Here is a 19239-nt window from a genome sequence, read left to right on the forward strand (position 1 = left end):
GAAACATATTTCTTGCATTCTAACATTTCTATTGTGATGGGAAGTTATAAGGAAGAAGCCCGGCTAGCTCAGTTCGGTAGAGCATGAGACTCTTAATTTCAGGGTCGTGGTTTCGAGCCCCACGTTGGGCTACAGAGATTTTAAGTTAAGGAATTGAGCACCAGCATGCAGATCAAAGTCTTAGCTTAAAAGACTCCTTATTAAAGGATACTTCAGAGCAAATACATTCCATAGAGTTCACAAACACCAAGCAAACATCAACGGCTGATCAGAATATTATATATATATTAAACCCATCAATTTGTCTAGATTATATAGCTAAACTAGAATGGAAAACTGCAAGAGATTGAATCCCTAACCAATGACAAGCGTTTGTTTGATCTTCTTGCGAAAGAATTGGACAACATGGTTCAGGGTGTTTTTGTTCACGGAACTTGTGCTCAAAAATATTAAATGTAAAACTTATTCTGTAATCTCATCATTATCTCAGCCCTAGGTTGTTTTCATACAAGAAGGTTTTACTTCTCATGAAACATATTTCTTGCATTCTAACATTTCTATTGTGATGGGAAGTATAAGGAAGAAGCCCGGCTAGCTCAGTTCGGTAGAGCATTACACTTTTAATCTCAGGGTCGTGGGTTCGAGCCCCACGTTGGGCTATGGAGCTTTTGAGATTCGGAATTGAGCACCAGCATGCAGATCAAAGTCTTAGCTTAAAAGACTCCTTATTAAAGAATACTTCAGAGAAAATACATTCCATAGAGTTCACACACACCAAGCAAACATCAACGGCTGATCAGAAAGTTATATATATACTGAACCCATCAATTTGTCTAGATTATCTAGCTTAACTAGAATGGAAAACTGCAAGAGATTGAATCCCTAACCAATGACAAGCGTTGGTTTGGTCTTCTTGCGAAAGAATTGGACAACATGGTTCAGGGTGTTTTTGTTCACGGAACTTGTGCTGAAAACATTAAAGGTAAAACTTATTCTGTAATATGATCATTATCTCAGACCTATGTTGTTTTCATACAAGAGGGTTTTACTTGTCATGAAACATATTTCTTGCATTCTAACATTTCTATTGTGATGGGAAGTTATAAGGAAGAAGCCCGGCTAGCTCAGATCGGTAGAGCATGAGACTCTTAATTTCAGGGTCGTGGTTTCGAGCCCCACGTTGGGCTATGGAGCTTTTGAGATTCGGAATTGAGCACCAGCATGCAGATCAAAGTCTTAGCTTAAAAGACTCCTTATTAAAGGCTACTTCAGAGCAAATACATTCCATAGAGTTCACACACCAAGCAAACATCAACGAATGATCAGAAAATTATATATATACTGAACCCATCAATTTGTCTAGATTATCTAGCTTAACTAGAATGGAAAACTGCAAGAGATTGAATCCCTAACCAATGAAAAGCGTTGGTTTGATCTTCTTGCGAAAGAATTGGACAACATGGTTCAGGGTGTTTTTGTTCACGGAACTTGTGCTCAAAAATATTAAATGTAAAACTTATTCTGTAATCTCATCATTATCTCAGACCTAGGTTGTTTTCATACAAGAAGGTTTTACTTCTCATGAAACATATTTCTTGCATTCTAACATTTCTATTATGATGGGAAGTTATTTGGAAGAAGCGCCAGCTCAGTTCGATAGAGCATGACACTCTTAATCTCAGGGTCGTGGGTTCGAGCCCCACGTTGGGCTACGGAGATTTTAAGGTTAGGAATTGAGCACCAGCATGCAGATGAAAGTCTTGGCTTAAAAGACTCCTTATTAAAGGAAACATCAGAGGATATACATTCCATAGGGTTCACACACACCAAGCAAACATCAACGGCTGATCAGAATATTATACATATATTAAACCCATCAATTTGTCTAGATTATATAGCTAAACTAGAATGGAAAACTGCAAGAGATTGAATCCCTAACCAATGACAAGCGTTGGTTTGGTCTTCTTGCGAAACAATTGGACAACATGGTTCAGGGTGTTTTTGTTCACGGAACTTGTGCTGAAAACATTAAAGGTAAAACTTATTCTGTAATCTGATCATTATCTCAGACCTAGGTTGTTTTCATACAAGAGGGTTTTACTTGTCATGAAACATATTTCTTGCATTCTAACATTTCTATTGTGATGTCAAGTTATAAGGAAGAAGCCCGGCTAGCTCAGTTCGGTAGAGCATGAGACTCTTAATCTCAGGGTCGTGGTTTCGAGCCCCACGTTGGGCTATGGAGCTTTTGAGATTCGGAATTGAGCACCAGCATGCAGAGCAAAGTCTTAGCTTAAAAGACTCCTTATTAAAGGATACTTCAGAGCAAATACATTCCATAGAGTTCACACACACCAAGCAAACATCAACGTCTGATCAGTAAATTATATATATATTGAACCCATCAATTTGACTAGATTATCTAGCCTAACTAGAATGGAAAACTGCAAGAGATTGAATCCCTAACCAATGACAAGCGTTGGTTTGATCTTCTTGCGAAATAATTGGACAACATGGTTCAGGTTGTTTTTGTTCACGGAACTTGTGCTCAAAAACATTAAAGGTAAAATGTATTCTGTAAACTGATCATTACCTCAGACCTAGGTTGTTTTCATACAAGAGGGTTTTACTTCTCATGAAACATATTTCTTGCATTCTAACATTTCTATTGTGATGGGAAGTTATAAGGAAGAAGCCCGGCTAGCTCAGTTCGGTAGAGCATGAGACTCTTAATCTCAGGGTCGTGTGTTCAAGCCCCACGTTGGGCTATGGAGCTTTTGAGATTCGGAATTGAGCACCAGCATGCAGATCAAAGTCTTAGCTTAAAAGACTCCTTATTAAAGGATACTTCAGAGCAAATACATTCCATAGAGTTCACAAACACCAAGCAAACATCAACGGCTGATCATCTCATCTCATCTCATTTTCATCCGCTTATCCGGGGTCGGGTCGCGGGGGGAGCAGCTCAAGCAGGGGGCCCCAGACTTCCCTTTCCCGGGCCACATTGACCAACTCTGACGGGGGGATCCCGAGGCGTTCCCAGGCCAGTGTTGAGATATAATCTCTCCACCTAGTCCTGGGTCTTCCCCGAGGTCTCCTCCCCACTGGACGTGCCTGAAACACCTCCCAAGGAAGGCGCCCAGTGGGCATCCTTACCAGATGCCCGAACCACCTCAGCTGACTCCTTTCTAAGTGAAGGAGCAGCGGCTCTAATCCGAGTTCCTCACGGATGGCTGAGCTTCTCACCCTATCCCTAAGGGATACGCCAGCCACCCTTCTGAGAAAACTCATCTTGGCCGCTTGTACCCGTGATCTCGTCCTTTCGGTCATCACCCAGCCCTCATGACCATAGGTGAGGATAGGAACGAAGATCGACCGGTAGATCGAGAGCTTTGCCTTGCGGCTCAGCTCTCTTTTCGTTACAACGGTGCGGTAAAGCGAACGCAATACCGCCCCCGCTGCTCCGATTCTCCGGCCAATCTCACGCTCCATAGTACCCTCACTCGCGAACAAGACCCCAAGGTACTTGAACTCCTTCACTTGGGCTAAGGACTCATTTCCTACCCGGAGTAAGCAATCCATCGGTTTCCTGCTAAGAGTCATGGCCTCAGATTTAGAGGTGCTGATCCTCATCCCAGCCGCTTCACACTCGGCCACCGGCCGATCCAGTGAGTGCTGAAGGTCACAGGCCGATGAGCCAATGAGGACCACGTCATCTGCAAAAAGCAGTGACGAGATCCTCAGACCACCGAACTGCAACCCCTCCCCACCCCGACTACGCCTCGATATCCTGTCCATGTATATCACAAACAGGATTGGTGACAAGGCGCAGCCCTGGCGGAGACCAGCATCCACTGAGAACGAAACTGACTGGCTGCCGAGGACGCGAACACAGCTCTCGCTTTGGGAGTACAGGGATTGGATGGCCCTGAGGATAGACCCCCTTACCCCATACTCCCGCAGCACCTCCCACAGTTTCTCCCGGGGGACCCGGTCATACGCCTTCTCCAGATCCACAAAACACATGTAGACCGGATGGGCATACTCCCAGGCCCCCTCCAGGATCCTTGCGAGAGTGAAGAGCTGGTCTGTAGTTCCACGTCCGGGGCGAAAACCGCATTGTTCCTCTTCAATCTGAGGTTCGACGATCGGCCGAACCCTCCTTTCCAGCACCTTGGAGTAGACTTTACCAGGGAGGCTGAGAAGTGTGATGCCCCGGTAATTGGCACACACTCTCTGGTCCCCCTTTTTGAACAGGGGAACCACCACCCCAGTTTGCCACTCCTTTGGCACTGTACCCGACTCCCACGCGATGTTGAATAGGCGTGTCAACCATGACAGCCCCTCAACACCCAGAGCCTTTAGCATTTCTGGCCGGATCTCATCAATCCCTGGGGCCTTGCCACTGCGGAGATGTTTGACCACCTCAGTGACCTCCACCAGGGAAATTGACGATGAAACACCATCAACCTCGAGCTCTGCCTCCAACATAGAGGGCGTGTTATTCGGATTCAGGAGTTCCTCAAAGTGTTCCTTCCAACGTCCGACAACCTCCTCAGTTGAGGTCAACAGAGTCCCATCCTTACTGTACACAGCTTGGATGGTTCCCCGTTTCCCCCTCCTGAGGTGCCGGATAGTCTTCCAGAAACACTTTGGTGCCGACCGAAAGTCCTTCTCCATGACCTCTCCGAACTTCTCCCACACCCGCTGCTTAGCCTCCGACACGGCAGCAGCTGCAGCCCTTCGGGCCTGTCGGTACCCTGCAACCGAGTCAGGAGTCCTCCAGGATATCATATCCCGGAAGGCCTCCTTCTTCAATCGGACGGCTTCCCTGACCACCGGTGTCCACCACGGTGTCCGAGGGTTACCGCCCCTTGAGGAGCCTAAGACCCTGAGGCCACAGCTAGCCGCCGCAGCTTCAGCAATGGAGGCTTTGAACACCGCCCACTCCGGCTCAATGCCCCCAACCTCCACAGGAATGCCAGAAAAACTCCGCCGGAGGTTTGAGTTGAAGATACCTAGGACGGGGGCCTCCTCCAGACGTTCCCAGTTCACCCGCACTACTCGTTTGGGCTTACCAGGTCTATCCGGAAATTTCCCCCACTCCCTGATCCAACTCACAACCAGATGGTGGTCGGTTGACAGTTCCGCCCCTCTCTTTACCCGAGTGTCCAAAACATGCGGCCTCAGATCAGATGACACGATCACAAAATCGATCATTGATCTTCGGCCTAGGGTACTCTGGTACCAGGTACACTTATGAGCACCCTTATGTTCGAACATGGTGTTTGTTATGGACAATCCATGGCTAGCACAGAAGTCCAATAACAAACGACCGCTCGGGTTCAGATCAGGGAGGCCGTTCCTCCCCACCACGCCTCTCCAGGTGTCTCCATCGTTGCCCACGTGGGCGTTGAAGTCACCCAGCAGAACTACGGAGTCCCCTACTGGAGCCCCATACAGGACTCCATTCAGGGTCTCCAAGAAGGCCGAGTACTCTGAACTGCTGTTTGGTGCATACGCACAAACAACAGTCAGAGTTTTCCCCCCTACAACCCTTAGGCGCAGGGAGGCGACCCTCTCGTCTACCGGGGTAAACTCCAACACCGCGGCGCTCAGCCGGGGATTTATGAGTATCCCCACACCCGCCCGACGCCTCACGCCCTTGGCAACTCCGGAGAAGAATAAAGTCCAACCCTTATCCAGGAGTACGGTACCAGAGCTGAGACTGTGCGTGGAGGTAAGCCCCACCAGATCTAACTGATAGCGCTCCACCTCCCTCACAAGCTCCGGTTCCTTTCCCCACAGCGAGGTGACGTTCCACGGCTCAAAGGCTGATCAGAATATTATATATATATTAAACCCATCAATTTGTCTAGATTATATAGCTAAACTAGAATGGAAAACTGCAAGAGATTGAATCCCTAACCAATGACAAGCGTGTGTTTGATCTTCTTGCGAAAGAATTGGACAACATGGTTCAGGGTGTTTTTGTTCACGGAACTTGTGCTCAAAAATATTAAATGTAAAACTTATTCTGTAATCTCATCATTATCTCAGCCCTAGGTTGTTTTCATACAAGAAGGTTTTACTTCTCATGAAACATATTTCTTGCATTCTAACATTTCTATTGTGATGGGAAGTTATAAGGAAGAAGCCCGGCTAGCTCAGTTCGGTAGAGCATTACACTTTTAATCTCAGGGTCGTGGGTTCGAGCCCCAGGTTGGGCTATGGAGCTTTTGAGATTCGGAATTGAGCACCAGCATGCAGATCAAAGTCTTAGCTAAAAAGACTCCTTATTAAAGAAAACTTCAGAGAAAATACATTCCATAGAGTTCACACACACCAAGCAAACATCAACGGCTGATCAGAAAATGATATATATACTGAACCCATCAATTTGTCTAGATTATCTAGCTTAACTAGAATGGAAAACTGCAAGAGATTGAATCCCTAACCAATGACAAGCGTTGGTTTGGTCTTCTTGCGAAAGAATTGGACAACATGGTTCAGGGTGTTTTTGTTCACGGAACTTGTGCTGAAAACATTAAAGGTAAAACTTATTCTGTAATCTGATCATTATCTCAGACCTATGTTGTTTTCATACAAGAGGGTTTTACTTGTCATGAAACATATTTCTTGCATTCTAACATTTCTATTGTGATGGGAAGTTATAAGGAAGAAGCCCAGCTAGCTCAGTTCGGTAGAGCATGAGACTCTTAATTTCAGGGTCGTGGTTTCGAGCCCCACGTTGGGCTATGGAGCTTTTGAGATTCGGAATTGAGCACCAGCATGCAGATCAAAGTCTTAGCTTAAAAGACTCCTTATTAAAGGATACTTCAGAGCAAATACATTCCATAGAGTTCACACACCAAGCAAACATCAACGAATGATCAGAAAATTATATATATACTGAACCCATCAATTTGTCTAGATTATCTAGCTTAACTAGAATGGAAAACTGCAAGAGATTGAATCCCTAACCAATGACAAGCGTTGGTTTGGTCTTCTTGCGAAAGAATTGGACAACATGGTTCAGGGTGTTTTTGTTCACGGAACTTGTGCTGAAAACATTAAAGGTAAAATTTATTCTGTAATCTAATCATTATCTCAGACCTATGTTGTTTTCATACAAGAGGGTTTTACTTGTCATGAAACATATTTCTTGCATTCTAACATTTCTATTGTGATGGGAAGTTATGAGGAAGAAGCCCGGCCAGCTCAGTTCGGTAGAGCATGAGACTCTTAATCTCAGGGTCGTGGTTTCGAGCCCCACGTTGAGCTATGGAGATTTTAAGGTTAGGAATTGAGCACCAGCATGCAGATCAAAGTCTTATCTTAAAAGACTCCTTATTAAAGGATACTTCAGAGAAAATACATTCCATAGTGTTCACACACACCAAGCAAACATCAACGGCTGATCAGAAAATTATATATATATTGAACCCATCAATTTGTCTAGATTATCTAGTTTAACTAGAATGGAAAACTGCAAGAGATTGAATCCCTAACCAATGACAAGCGTGTGTTTGATCTTCTTGCGAAAGAATTTGACAACATGGTTCAGGCGGTTTTTGTTCACAGAACTTGTGCTCAAAAATATTAAATGTAAAACATATTGTGTAATCTCATCATTATTTCAGACCTAGGTTGTTTTCATACAAGAAGGTTTTACTTCTCATGAAACATATTTCTTGCATTCTAACATTTCTATTGTGATGGGAAGTTATAAAGAAGAAGCCCGGCTAGCTCAGTTCGGTAGAGCATGAGACTCTTAATCTCAGGGTCGTGGGTTCAAGCCCCACGTTGGGCTATGGAGCTTTTGAGATTCGGAATTGAGCACCAGCATGCAGATCAAAGTCTTAGCTTGAAAGACTCCTTATTAAAGGATACTTCAGAGCAAATACATTCCATAGAGTTCACACACACCAAGCAAACATCAACGTCTGATCAGAAAATTATATATATACTGAACCCATCAATTTGTCTAGATTATCTAGCTTAACTAGAATGGAAAACTGCAAGAGATTGAATCCCTAACCAATGACAAGCGTTGGTTTGGTCTTCTTGCGAAAGAATTGGACAACATGGTTCAGGGTGTTTTTGTTCACGGAACTTGTGCTGAAAACATTAAAGGTAAAACTTATTCTGTAATCTGATCATTATCTCAGACCTAGGTTGTTTTCATACAAGAGGGTTTTACTTCTCATGAAACATATTTCTTGCATTCTAACATTTCTATTGTGATGGGAAGTTATAAGGAAGATGCCAGGCTAGCTCAGTTCGGTAGAGCATGAGACTCTTAATCTCAGGGTCGTGGTTTCGAGCCCCACGTTGGGCTATGGAGCTTTTGAGATTCGGAATTGAGCACCAGCATGCAGATCAAAGTCTTAGCTTAAAAGACTCCTTATTAAAGGATACTACAGAGCAAATACATTCCATAGAGTTCACACACACCAAGCAAACATCAACGGCTGATCAGAATATTATATACATATTGAACCCATCAATTTGTCTAGATTATCTAGCCTAACTAGAAAGGAAAACTGCAAGAGATTGAATCCCTAACCAATGACAAGCGTGTGTTTGATCTTCTTGCGAAAGAATTGGACAACATGGTTCAGGCGGTTTTTGTTCACGGAACTTGTGCTCAAAAATATTAAATGTAAAACTTATTCTGTAATCTCATCATTATCTCAGACCTAGGTTGTTTTCATACAAGAAGGTTTTACTTCTCATGAAACATATTTCTTGCATTCTAACATTTCTATTGTGATGGGAAGTTATTTGGAAGAAGCGCCAGCTCAGTTCGGTAGAGCAGTGATTCTCAAATTGGGGTATGCGTACCCCTGGGGGTACTTGAAGGTACTCCAGGGGGTACTTGAGATTTTTTTTAAATATATTTAAAATAAGCATCCATTCAAAAATCCTTGAAAAATTGTTATTTAACATATATTCAATAAAATATAAGTGTAAGTTCATGAACTAAATTTTATATTCAGTAGGCTTTTCAATTTAATTATCCTAAAAAAACAGAGTCTCCCCCATACCGATGGTTTGACCCAACCTGGCACACGCCACCTGTCATCACCTGTCATCACCTGCCTTGAAAACTTCAAAAATGGAGTCGAGTTGAAGTGCAGCAGCAATGCTGCTGAAACACGGAGGGACAAGTACCAAAGATGGCGAAACCAGAGCAGAGAGCCTTCTCTAAACAACACCGTGAGAGCTAGTGCTTCTTCGGAGGGGCGCTAAAATGGAAAAGTTTTCCGTTGTGAAGGTAATGATTCATAACAATAAGTCTGCGTCTCTACCGGTACCCTTTCAAAATAAAAGCATGTAATACAAAAGCGGAAATTAAATTGTATGACCCTAAAGCGAGCAAATATGTCACAATAAAATAACAGAAAGACACTTCAATAATATTAACAATAACATAGATTGGGTTATTTACACTTTATGTTTTTTCTGTGGGGAGAGATTAGCCAGCAGTGGCATTAAGCCACCACATCTTCAGCGGTATCTCCAGACAAAACATGAAAGTCATGTTGGTAAGCCACCTGAGTTTTTTAAGAGGAAACTTTCTGAATTCAGGTCATCTCAAGACACGATGCGAAAAGCCTCCCCAAAACCCGGAAACAAGCTACCTGTCAGTATTCTTTTCAATCCTTAAAGAAGATATTTTAAGATGATGAATATTAAAAAAATATGTTTTGAGCTAATCTTTTATTTAAAACTAAGTTAATGATTTATTTTTTGGGAAGAAGTGTTTAGCTATAATTAAGTTCATGAGTTCAGTTTGAGAACATATCTTTATTATGATCCCAAAAGAGGTCACTTTAAGTTGATAATTATTTTGAGGTGCACAAATCTTTATTTATATTGAGATAATAATAAAAGTCTTTAGTTATTTTATATCTTTTTATTTCGTAATAGTTCAAGAGAGACCACTACAAATGAGCAATGTTATGGACATTGATGGAGTTTTAAATTTGAATGTGTCTAGTTACAAGGCTTAATACATCACATTACATCTTTCTTTCAACCAAAAATACTTTGCGCTGGTTAGGGGGTACTCGGCAGAATTTTTTCTTCGAAGGGGGTACTTCACTGAAAAAAGGTTGAGAACCACTGCGGTAGAGCATGACACTTTTAATCTCAGGGTCGTGGGTTCGAGCCCCACGTTGGGCTATGGAGATTTTAAGGTTAGGAATTGAGCACCAGCATGCAGATCAAAGTCTTATCTTAAAAGACTCCTTATTAAAGGATACTTCAGCGCAAATACATTCCATAGAGTTCACACACACCAAGCAAAAATCAACGTCTGATCAGAAAATTATATATATATTGAACCCATCAATTTGTCTAGATTATCTAGCTTAACTATAATGGAAAACTGCAAGAGATTGAATCCCTAACCAATGACAAGCGTGTGTTTGATCTTCTTGCGAAAGAATTGGACAACATGGTTCAGGCGGTTTTTGTTCACGTAACTTGTGGTCAAAAATATTAAAGATAAAACTTATTCTGTAAACTGATCATTACCTCAGACCTAGGTTGTTTTCATACAAGAGGGTTTTACTTCTCATGAAACATATTTCTTGCATTCTAACATTTCTATTGTGATGGGAAGTTATTTGGAAGAAGCGCCAGCTCAGTTTGATAGAGCATGACACTTTTAATCTCAGGGTCGTGGGTTCGAGCCCCACGTTGGGCTATGGAGCTTTTGAGATTCGGAATTGAGCACCAGCATGCAGATCAAAGTCTTAGCTTAAAAGACTCCTTATTAAAGGATACTTCAGAGAAAATACATTCCATAGAGTTCACACACACCAAGCAAACATCAACGGATGATCAGAAAATTATATATATATTGAACCCATCAAATTGTCTAGATTTTCTAGCCTTACTAGAATGGAAAACTGCAAGAGATTGAATCCCTAACCAATGACAAGCGTTGGTTTGATCTTCTTGCGAAATAATTGGACAACATGGTTCAGGTTGTTTTTGTTCACGGAACTTGTGCTCAAAAACATTAAAGGTAAAATGTATTCTGTAAACTGATCATTACCTCAGACCTAGGTTGTTTTCATACAAGAGGGTTTTACTTGTCATGAAACATATTTCTTGCATTCTAACATTTCTATTGTGATGGGAAGTTATGAGGAAGAAGCCCGGCTAGCTCATTTCGGTAGAGCATGAGACTCTTAATCTCAGGGTCGTGGTTTCGAGCCCCACGTTGGGCTATGGAGCTTTTGAGATTCGGAATTGAGCACCAGCATGCAGAGCAAAGTCTTAGCTTAAAAGACTCCTTATTAAAGGATACTTCAGAGCAAATACATTCCATAGAGTTCACACACACCAAGCAAACATCAACGGCTGATCAGAAAATTATATATATATTGAACCCATCAATTTGTCTAGATTATCTAGTTTAACTAGAATGGAAAACTGCAAGAGATTGAATCCCTAACCAATGACAAGCGTCGGTTTGATCTTCTTGCGAAATAATTGGACAACATGGTTCAGGGTGTTTTTGTTCACGGAACTTGTGCTGAAAACATGAAAGGTAAAACTTATTCTGTAATCTCATCATTATCTCAGACCTAGGTTGTTTTCAAACAAGAGGGTTTGACTTCTCATGAAACATATTTCTTGCATTCTAACATTTCTATTGTGATGGGAAGTTATGAGGAAGAAGCCCGGCCAGCTCATTTCGGTAGAGAATGAGACTCTTAATCTCAGGGTCGTGGGTTCGAGCCCCACGTTGGGCTATGGAGATTTTAAGGTTAGGAATTGAGCACCAGCATGCAGATCAAAGTCTTAGCTTAAAAGACTCCTTATTAAAGGATACTTCAGAGAAAATACATTCCATAGTGTTCACACACACCAAGCAAAAATCAACGTCTGATCAGAAAATTATATATATACTGAACCCATCAATTTGTCTAGATTATCTAGCTTAACTAGAATGGAAAACTGCAAGAGATTGAATCCCTAACCAATGACAAGCGTTGGTTTGGTCTTCTTGCGAAAGAATTGGACAACATGGTTCAGGGTGTTTTTGTTCACAGAACTTGTGCTGAAAACATTAAAGGTAAAACTTATTCTGTAATCTGATCATTATCTCAGACCTAGGTTGTTTTCATACAAGAGGGTTTTACTTGTCATGAAACATATTTCTTGCATTCTAACATTTCTATTGTGATGGGAAGTTATAAGGAAGAAGCCCGGCTAGCTCAGTTCGGTAGAGCATGAGACTCTTAATCTCAGGGTCGTGGTTTCGAGCCCCACGTTGGGCTATGGAGCTTTTGAGATTCGGAATTGAGCACCAGCATGCAGAGCAAAGTCTTAGCTTAAAAGACTCCTTATTAAAGGATAATTCAGAGCAAATACATTCCATAGAGTTCACACACACCAAGCAAACATCAACGGCTGATCAGAAAATTATATATATATTGAACCCATCAATTTGTCTAGATTATCTAGTTTAACTAGAATGGAAAACTGCAAGAGATTGAATCCCTAACCAATGACAAGCGTCGGTTTGATCTTCTTGCGAAATAATTGGACAACATGGTTCAGGGTGTTTTTGTTCACGGAACTTGTGCGGAAAACATGAAAGGTAAAACTTATTCTGTAATCTCATCATTATCTCAGACCTAGGTTGTTTTCATACAAGAGGGTTTTACTTGTCATGAAACATATTTCTTGCATTCTAACATTTCTATTGTGATGGGAAGTTATGAGGAAGAAGTCCGGCCAGCTCATTTCGGTAGAGCATGAGACTCTTAATCTCAGGGTCGTGGTTTCGAGCCCCACGTTGGGCTATGGAGATTTTGACATTTGGAATTGAGCACCAGCATGCAGATCAAAGTCTTAGCTTAAAAGACTCCTTATTAAAGGATACTTCAGAGCAAATACATTCCATAGAGTTCACACACACCAAGCAAACATCAACGGCTGATCAGAAAATTATATATATATTAAACCCATCAATTTGTCTAGATTATATAGCTAAACTAGAATGGAAAACTGCAAGAGCTTGAATCCCTAACCAATGACAAGCGTGTGTTTGATCTTCTTGCGAAAGAATTGGACAACATCGTTCAGGCGGTTTTTGTTCACGGAACTTGTGCTCAAAAATATTAAATGTAAAAGTTATTCTGTAATCTCATCATTATCTCAGACCTAGGTTGTTTTCATACAAGAAGGTTTTACTTCTCATGAAACATATTTCTTGCATTCTAACATTTCTTTTATGATGGGAAGTTATTTGGAAGAAGCGCCAGCTCAGTTCGATAGAGCATGACACTCTTAATCTCAGGGTCGTGGGTTCGAGCCCCACGTTGGGCTACGGAGATTTTAAGGTTAGGAATTGAGCACCAGCATGCAGATGAAAGTCTTGGCTTAAAAGACTCCTTATTAAAGGAAACATCAGAGGATATACATTCCATAGGGTTCACACACACCAAGCAAACATCAACGGCTGATCAGAATATTATACATATATTAAACCCATCAATTTGTCTAGATTATATAGCTTAACTAGAATGGAAAACTGCAAGAGATTGAATCCCTAACCAATGTCAATCGTGTGTTTGATCTTCTTGCGAAAGAATTGGACAACATGGTTCAGGCGGTTTTTGTTCACGGAACTTGTGCTCAAAAACATTAAAGGTAAAACTTATTCTGTAATCTCATCATTATCTCAGACCTAGGTTGTTTTCATACAAGAAGGTTTTACTTCTCATGAAACATATTTCTTGCATTCTAACGTTTCTATTGTGATGGGAAGTTATTTGGAAGAAGCGCCAGCTCAGTTCGGTAGAGCATGACACTTTTAATCTCAGGGTCGTGGGTTCGAGCCCCACGTTGGGCTATGGAGATTTTAAGGTTAGGAATTGAGCACCAGCGTGCAGATGAAAGTCTTGGCTTAAAAGACTCCTTATTAAAGGAAACATCAGAGGATATACATTCCATAGGGTTCACACACACCAAGCAAACATCAACGGCTGATCAGAATATTATACATATATTTAACTCATCAATTTGTCTAGATTATGTAGCTAAACTAGAATGGAAAACTGCAAGAGATTGAATCCCTAACCAATGACAAGCGTTGGTTTGGTCTTCTTGCGAAAGAATTGGACAACATGGTTCAGGGTGTTTTTGTTCACGGAATTTGTGCTGAAAACATTAAAGGTAAAACTTATTCTGTAATCTGATCATTATCTCAGACATAGGTTGTTTTCATACAAGAGGGTTTTACTTGTCATGAAACATATTTCTTGCATTCTAACATTTCTATTGTGATGGGAAGTTATAAGGAAGAAGCCCGGCTAGCTCACTTCGGTAGAGCATGAGACTCTTAATCTCAGGGTCGTGGTTTCGAGCCCCACGTTGGTCTATGGAGCTTTTGAGATTCGGAATTGAGCACCAGCATGCAGAGCAAAGTCTTAGCTTAAAAGACTCCTTATTAAAGGATACTTCAGAGCAAATACATTCCATAGAGTTCACACACACCAAGCAAACATCAACGGCTGATCAGAAAATTATATATATATTAAACCCATCAATTTGTCTAGATTATATAGCTAAACTAGAATGGAAAACTGAAAGAGATTGAATCCTTAACCAATGACAAGCGTTGGTTTGATCTTCTTGCGAAATAATTGGACAACATGGTTCAGGTTGTTTTTGTTCACGGAACTTGTGCTCAAAAACATTAAAGGTAAAATGTATTCTGTAAACTGATCATTACCTCAGACCTAGGTTGTTTTCATACAAGAGGGTTTTACTTCTCATGAAACATATTTCTTGCATTCTAATATTTCTTTTGTGATGGGAAGTTATAAGGAAGAAGCCTGGCTAGCTCAGTTCGGTAGATCATGAGACTCTTAATCTCAGGGTCGTGGGTTTGAGCCCCACGTTGGGCTATGGAGCTTTTGAGATTCGGAATTGAGCACCAGCATGCAGATCAAAGTCTTAGCTTAAAAGACTCCTTATTAAAGGATACTTCAAGGCAAATACATTCCATAGAGTTCACACACACCAAGCAAACATCAACGAATGATCAGAAAATTATATATATACTGAACCCATCAATTTGTCTAGATTATCTAGCTTAACTAGAATGGAAAACTGCAAGAGATTGAATCCCTAACCAATGACAAGCGTTGGTTTGGTCTTCTTGCGAAAGAATTGGACAACATGGTTCAGGGTGTTTTTGTTCACGGAACTTGTGCTGAAAACATTAAAGGTAAAATGTATTCTGTAATCTGATCATTATCTCAGACCTATGTGGTTTTCATACAAGAGGGTTTTACTTGTCATGAAACATATTTCTTGCATTCTAACATTTCTATTGTGATGGGAAGTAATAAGGAAGAAGCCCGGCTAGCTCAGTTCGGTAGAGCATGAGACTCTTAATCTCAGGGTCGTGGTTTCGAGCCCCACGTTGGGCTATGGAGCTTTTGAGATTCGGAATTGAGCACCAGCATGCAGATCAAAGTCTTAGCTTAAAAGACTCCTTATTAAAGGATACTTCAGAGCAAATACATTCCATAGAGTTCACACACACCAAGCAAACATCAACGGCTTATCAGAAAATTATATATATATTGAACCCATCAATTTGTCTAGATTATCTAGTTTAACTAGAATGGAAAACTGCAAGAGATTGAATCCCTAACCAATGACAAGCGTCGGTTTGATCTTCTTGCGAAATAATTGGACAACATGGTTCAGGGTGTTTTTGCTCACGGAGCTTGTGCGGAAAACATGAAAGGTAAAATTTATCCTGTAATCTCATCATTATCTCAGACCTAGGTTGTTTTCATACAAGAGGGTTTTACTTCTCATGAAACATATTTCTTGCATTCTAACATTTCTATTGTGATGGGAAGTTATGAGGAAGAAGCCCGGCCAGCTCATTTCGGTAGAGCATGACACTTTCAATCTCAGGGTCGTGGGTTCGAGCCCTACGTTGGGCTATGGAGATTTTAAGGTTAGGAATTGAGCACCAGCGTGCAGATGAAAGTCTTGGCTTAAAAGACTCCTTATTAAAGGAAACATCAGAGGATATACATTCCATAGTGTTCGCACACACCAAGCAAACATCAACGGCTGATCAGAATATTATACATATATTAAACTCATCAATTTGTCTAGATTATATAGCTAAACTAGAATGGAAAACTGCAAGAGATTGAATCCCTAACCAATGACAAGCGTTGGTTTGGTCTTCTTGCGAAAGAATTGGACAACATGGTTCAGGGTGTTTTTGTTCACGGAACTTGTGCTGAAAACATTAAAGGTAAAACTTATTCTGTAATCTGATCATTATCACAGACCTAGGTTGTTTTCATACAAGAGGGTTTTACTTGTCATGAAACATATTTCTTGCATTCTAACATTTCTATTGTGATGGGAAGTTATAAGGAAGAAGCCCGGCTAGCTCAGTTCGGTAGAGCATGAGACTCTTAATCTCAGGGTCGTGTTTTCGAGCCCCACGTTGGGCTATGGAACTTTTGAGATTCGGAATTGAGCACCAGCATGCAGATCAAAGTCTTAGCTTAAAAGACTCCTTATTAAAGAATACTTCAGAGAAAATACATTCCATAGAGTTCACACACACCAAGCAAACATCAACGGCTGATCAGAAAATTATATATATATTAAACCCATCAATTTGTCTAGATTTAATAGCTAAACTAGAATGGAAAACTGCAAGAGATTGAATCCCTAACCAATGACAAGCGTTGGTTTGATCTTCTTGCGAAATAATTGGACAAAATGGTTCAGGTTGTTTTTGTTCACGGAACTTGTGCTGAAAACATTAAAGGTAAAACTTATTCTGTAATCTGATCATTATCTCAGACCTATGTTGTTTTCATACAAGAGGGTTTTACTTGTCATGAAACATATTTCTTGCATTCTAACATTTCTATTGTGATGGGAAGTTATAAGGAAGAAGCCCGGCTAGCTCAGTTCGGTAGAGCATGAGACTCTTAATCTCAGGGTCGTGTTTTCGAGCCCCACGTTGGGCTATGGAGCTTTTGAGATTCGGAATTGAGCACCAGCATGCAGATCAAAGTCTTAGCTTAAAAGACTCCTTATTAAAGAATACTTCAGAGAAAATACATTCCATAGAGTTCACACACACCAAGCAAACATCAACGGCTGATCAGAAAATTATATATATATTAAACCCATCAATTTGTCTAGATTTAATAGCTAAACTAGAATGGAAAACTGCAAGAGATTGAATCCCTAACCAATGACAAGCGTTGGTTTGATCTTCTTGCGAAAGAATTGGACAACATGGTTCAGGCAGTTTTTGTTCACGGAACTTGTGCTCAAAAATATTAAAGGTAAAACTTATTCGGTAATCGCATCATTATCTCAGACCTAGGTTGTTTTCATACAAGAGGGTTTTACTTCTCATGAAACATATTTCTTGCATTCTAACATTTCTATTATGATGGGAAGTTATTTGGAAGAAGCGCCAGCTAGCTCAGTTCGGTAGAGCATGACACTTTTAATCTCAGGGTCGTGGGTTCGAGCCCCACGTTGGGCTATGGAGCTTTTGAGATTCGGAATTGAGCACCAGCATGCAGATCAAAGTCTTAGCTTAAAAGACTCCTTATTAAAGGAAACATCAGAGGATATACATTCCATAGGGTTCACACACACCAAGCAAACATCAACGGCTGATCAGAAAATTATATATATACTGAACCCATCATTTTGTCTAGATTATCTAGCTTAACTAGAATGGAAAACTGCAAGAGATTGAATCCCTAACCAATGACAAGCGTTGGTTTGGTCTTCTTGCAAAAGAATTGGACAACATGGTTCAGGGTGTTTTTGTTCACGGAACTTGTGCTAAAAACATTAAAGGTAAAATGTATTCTGTAAACTGATCATTACCTCAGACCTAGGTTGTTTTCATACAAGAGGGTTTTTAACTTCTCATGAAACATATTTCTTGCATTCTAACATTTCTTTTGTGATGGGAAGTTATAAGGAAGAAGCCCGGCTAGCTCAGTTCGGTAGAGCATGACACTTTTAATCTCAGGGTTGTGGGTTCGAGCCCCACGTTGGGCTATGGAGATTTTAAGGTTAGGAATTGAGCACCAGCATGCAGATCAAAGTCTTATCTTAAAAGACTCCTTATTAAAGGATACTTCAGAGCAAATATATTCCATAGAGTTCACACACACCAAGCAAACATCAACGGCTGATCAGAATATTATATATATATTAAACCCATCAATTTGTCTAGATTATATAGCTAAACTAGAATGGAAAACTGCAAGAGATTGAACCCCTAACCAATGACAAGCTTGTGTTTGATCTTCTTGCGAAAGAATTGGACAACATGGTTCAGGCGGTTTTTGTTCACGGAACTTGTGCTGAAAACATGAAAGGTAAAACTTATTCTGTAATCTCATCATTATCTCAGACCTAGGTTGTTTTCATACAAGAGGGTTTTACTTCTCATGAAACATATTTCTTGCATTCTAACATTTCTATTGTGATGGGAAGTTATGAGGAAGATGCCAGGCTAGCTCAGTTCGGTAGAGCATGAGACTCATAATTTCAGGTTCGTGGTTTCGAGCCCCACGTTGGGCTATGGAGCTTTTGAGATTCGGAATTGAGCACCAGCATGCAGATCAAAGTCTTAGCTTAAAAGACTCCTTATTAAAGGATACTACAGAGCAAATACATTCCATAGAGTTCACACACACCAAGCAAACATCAACGGCTGATCAGAATATTATATACATATTAAACCCATCAATTTGTCTAGATTATATAGCTAAACTAGAATGGAAAACTGCAAGAGATTGAATCCCTAACCAATGACAAGCGTGTGTTTGATCTTCTTGCGAAAGAATTGGACAACATGGTTCAGGCAGTTTTTGTTCACGGAACTTGTGCTCAAAAATATTAAAGGTAAAACTTATTCGGTAATCGCATCATTATCTCAGACCTAGGTTGTTTTCATACAAGAGGGTTTTACTTCTCATGAAACATATTTCTTGCATTCTAACATTTCTATTATGATGGGAAGTTATTTGGAAGAAGCGCCAGCTAGCTCAGTTCGGTAGAGCATGACACTTTTAATCTCAGGGTCGTGGGTTCGAGCCCCACGTTGGGCTATGGAGCTTTTGAGATTCGGAATTGAGCACCAGCATACAGATCAAAGTCTTAGCTTAAAAGACTCCTTAT

At 40.7% G+C, this 19239-nt stretch overlaps 5 non-coding genes across 5 annotated transcripts; all 5 read left to right on the top strand.

The window, feature by feature from the left end:
- Positions 1-585: 585 nt before the first annotated feature.
- trnak-uuu (transfer RNA lysine (anticodon UUU)) lies at positions 586-659 on the top strand. The gene has a single exon. It is a non-coding gene; the product is annotated as a tRNA-Lys (tRNA).
- Positions 660-7739: 7080 nt separating this feature from the next.
- Positions 7740-7813, top strand: trnak-cuu (transfer RNA lysine (anticodon CUU)). Its single transcript has one exon. It is a non-coding gene; the product is annotated as a tRNA-Lys (tRNA).
- A 9693-nt stretch (positions 7814-17506) lies between these two features.
- Positions 17507-17581, top strand: trnak-uuu (transfer RNA lysine (anticodon UUU)). The gene has a single exon. It is a non-coding gene; the product is annotated as a tRNA-Lys (tRNA).
- Positions 17582-18037: 456 nt separating this feature from the next.
- trnak-uuu (transfer RNA lysine (anticodon UUU)) lies at positions 18038-18111 on the top strand. Its single transcript has one exon. It is a non-coding gene; the product is annotated as a tRNA-Lys (tRNA).
- Positions 18112-19094: 983 nt separating this feature from the next.
- trnak-uuu (transfer RNA lysine (anticodon UUU)) lies at positions 19095-19169 on the top strand. The gene has a single exon. It is a non-coding gene; the product is annotated as a tRNA-Lys (tRNA).
- The last annotated feature ends 70 nt before the right edge of the window (positions 19170-19239 follow it).

This window comes from Platichthys flesus, chromosome 20 (assembly GCF_949316205.1).
Source record: "Platichthys flesus chromosome 20, fPlaFle2.1, whole genome shotgun sequence".
NCBI classification, from domain to species: Eukaryota; Metazoa; Chordata; class Actinopteri; order Pleuronectiformes; family Pleuronectidae; genus Platichthys; species Platichthys flesus.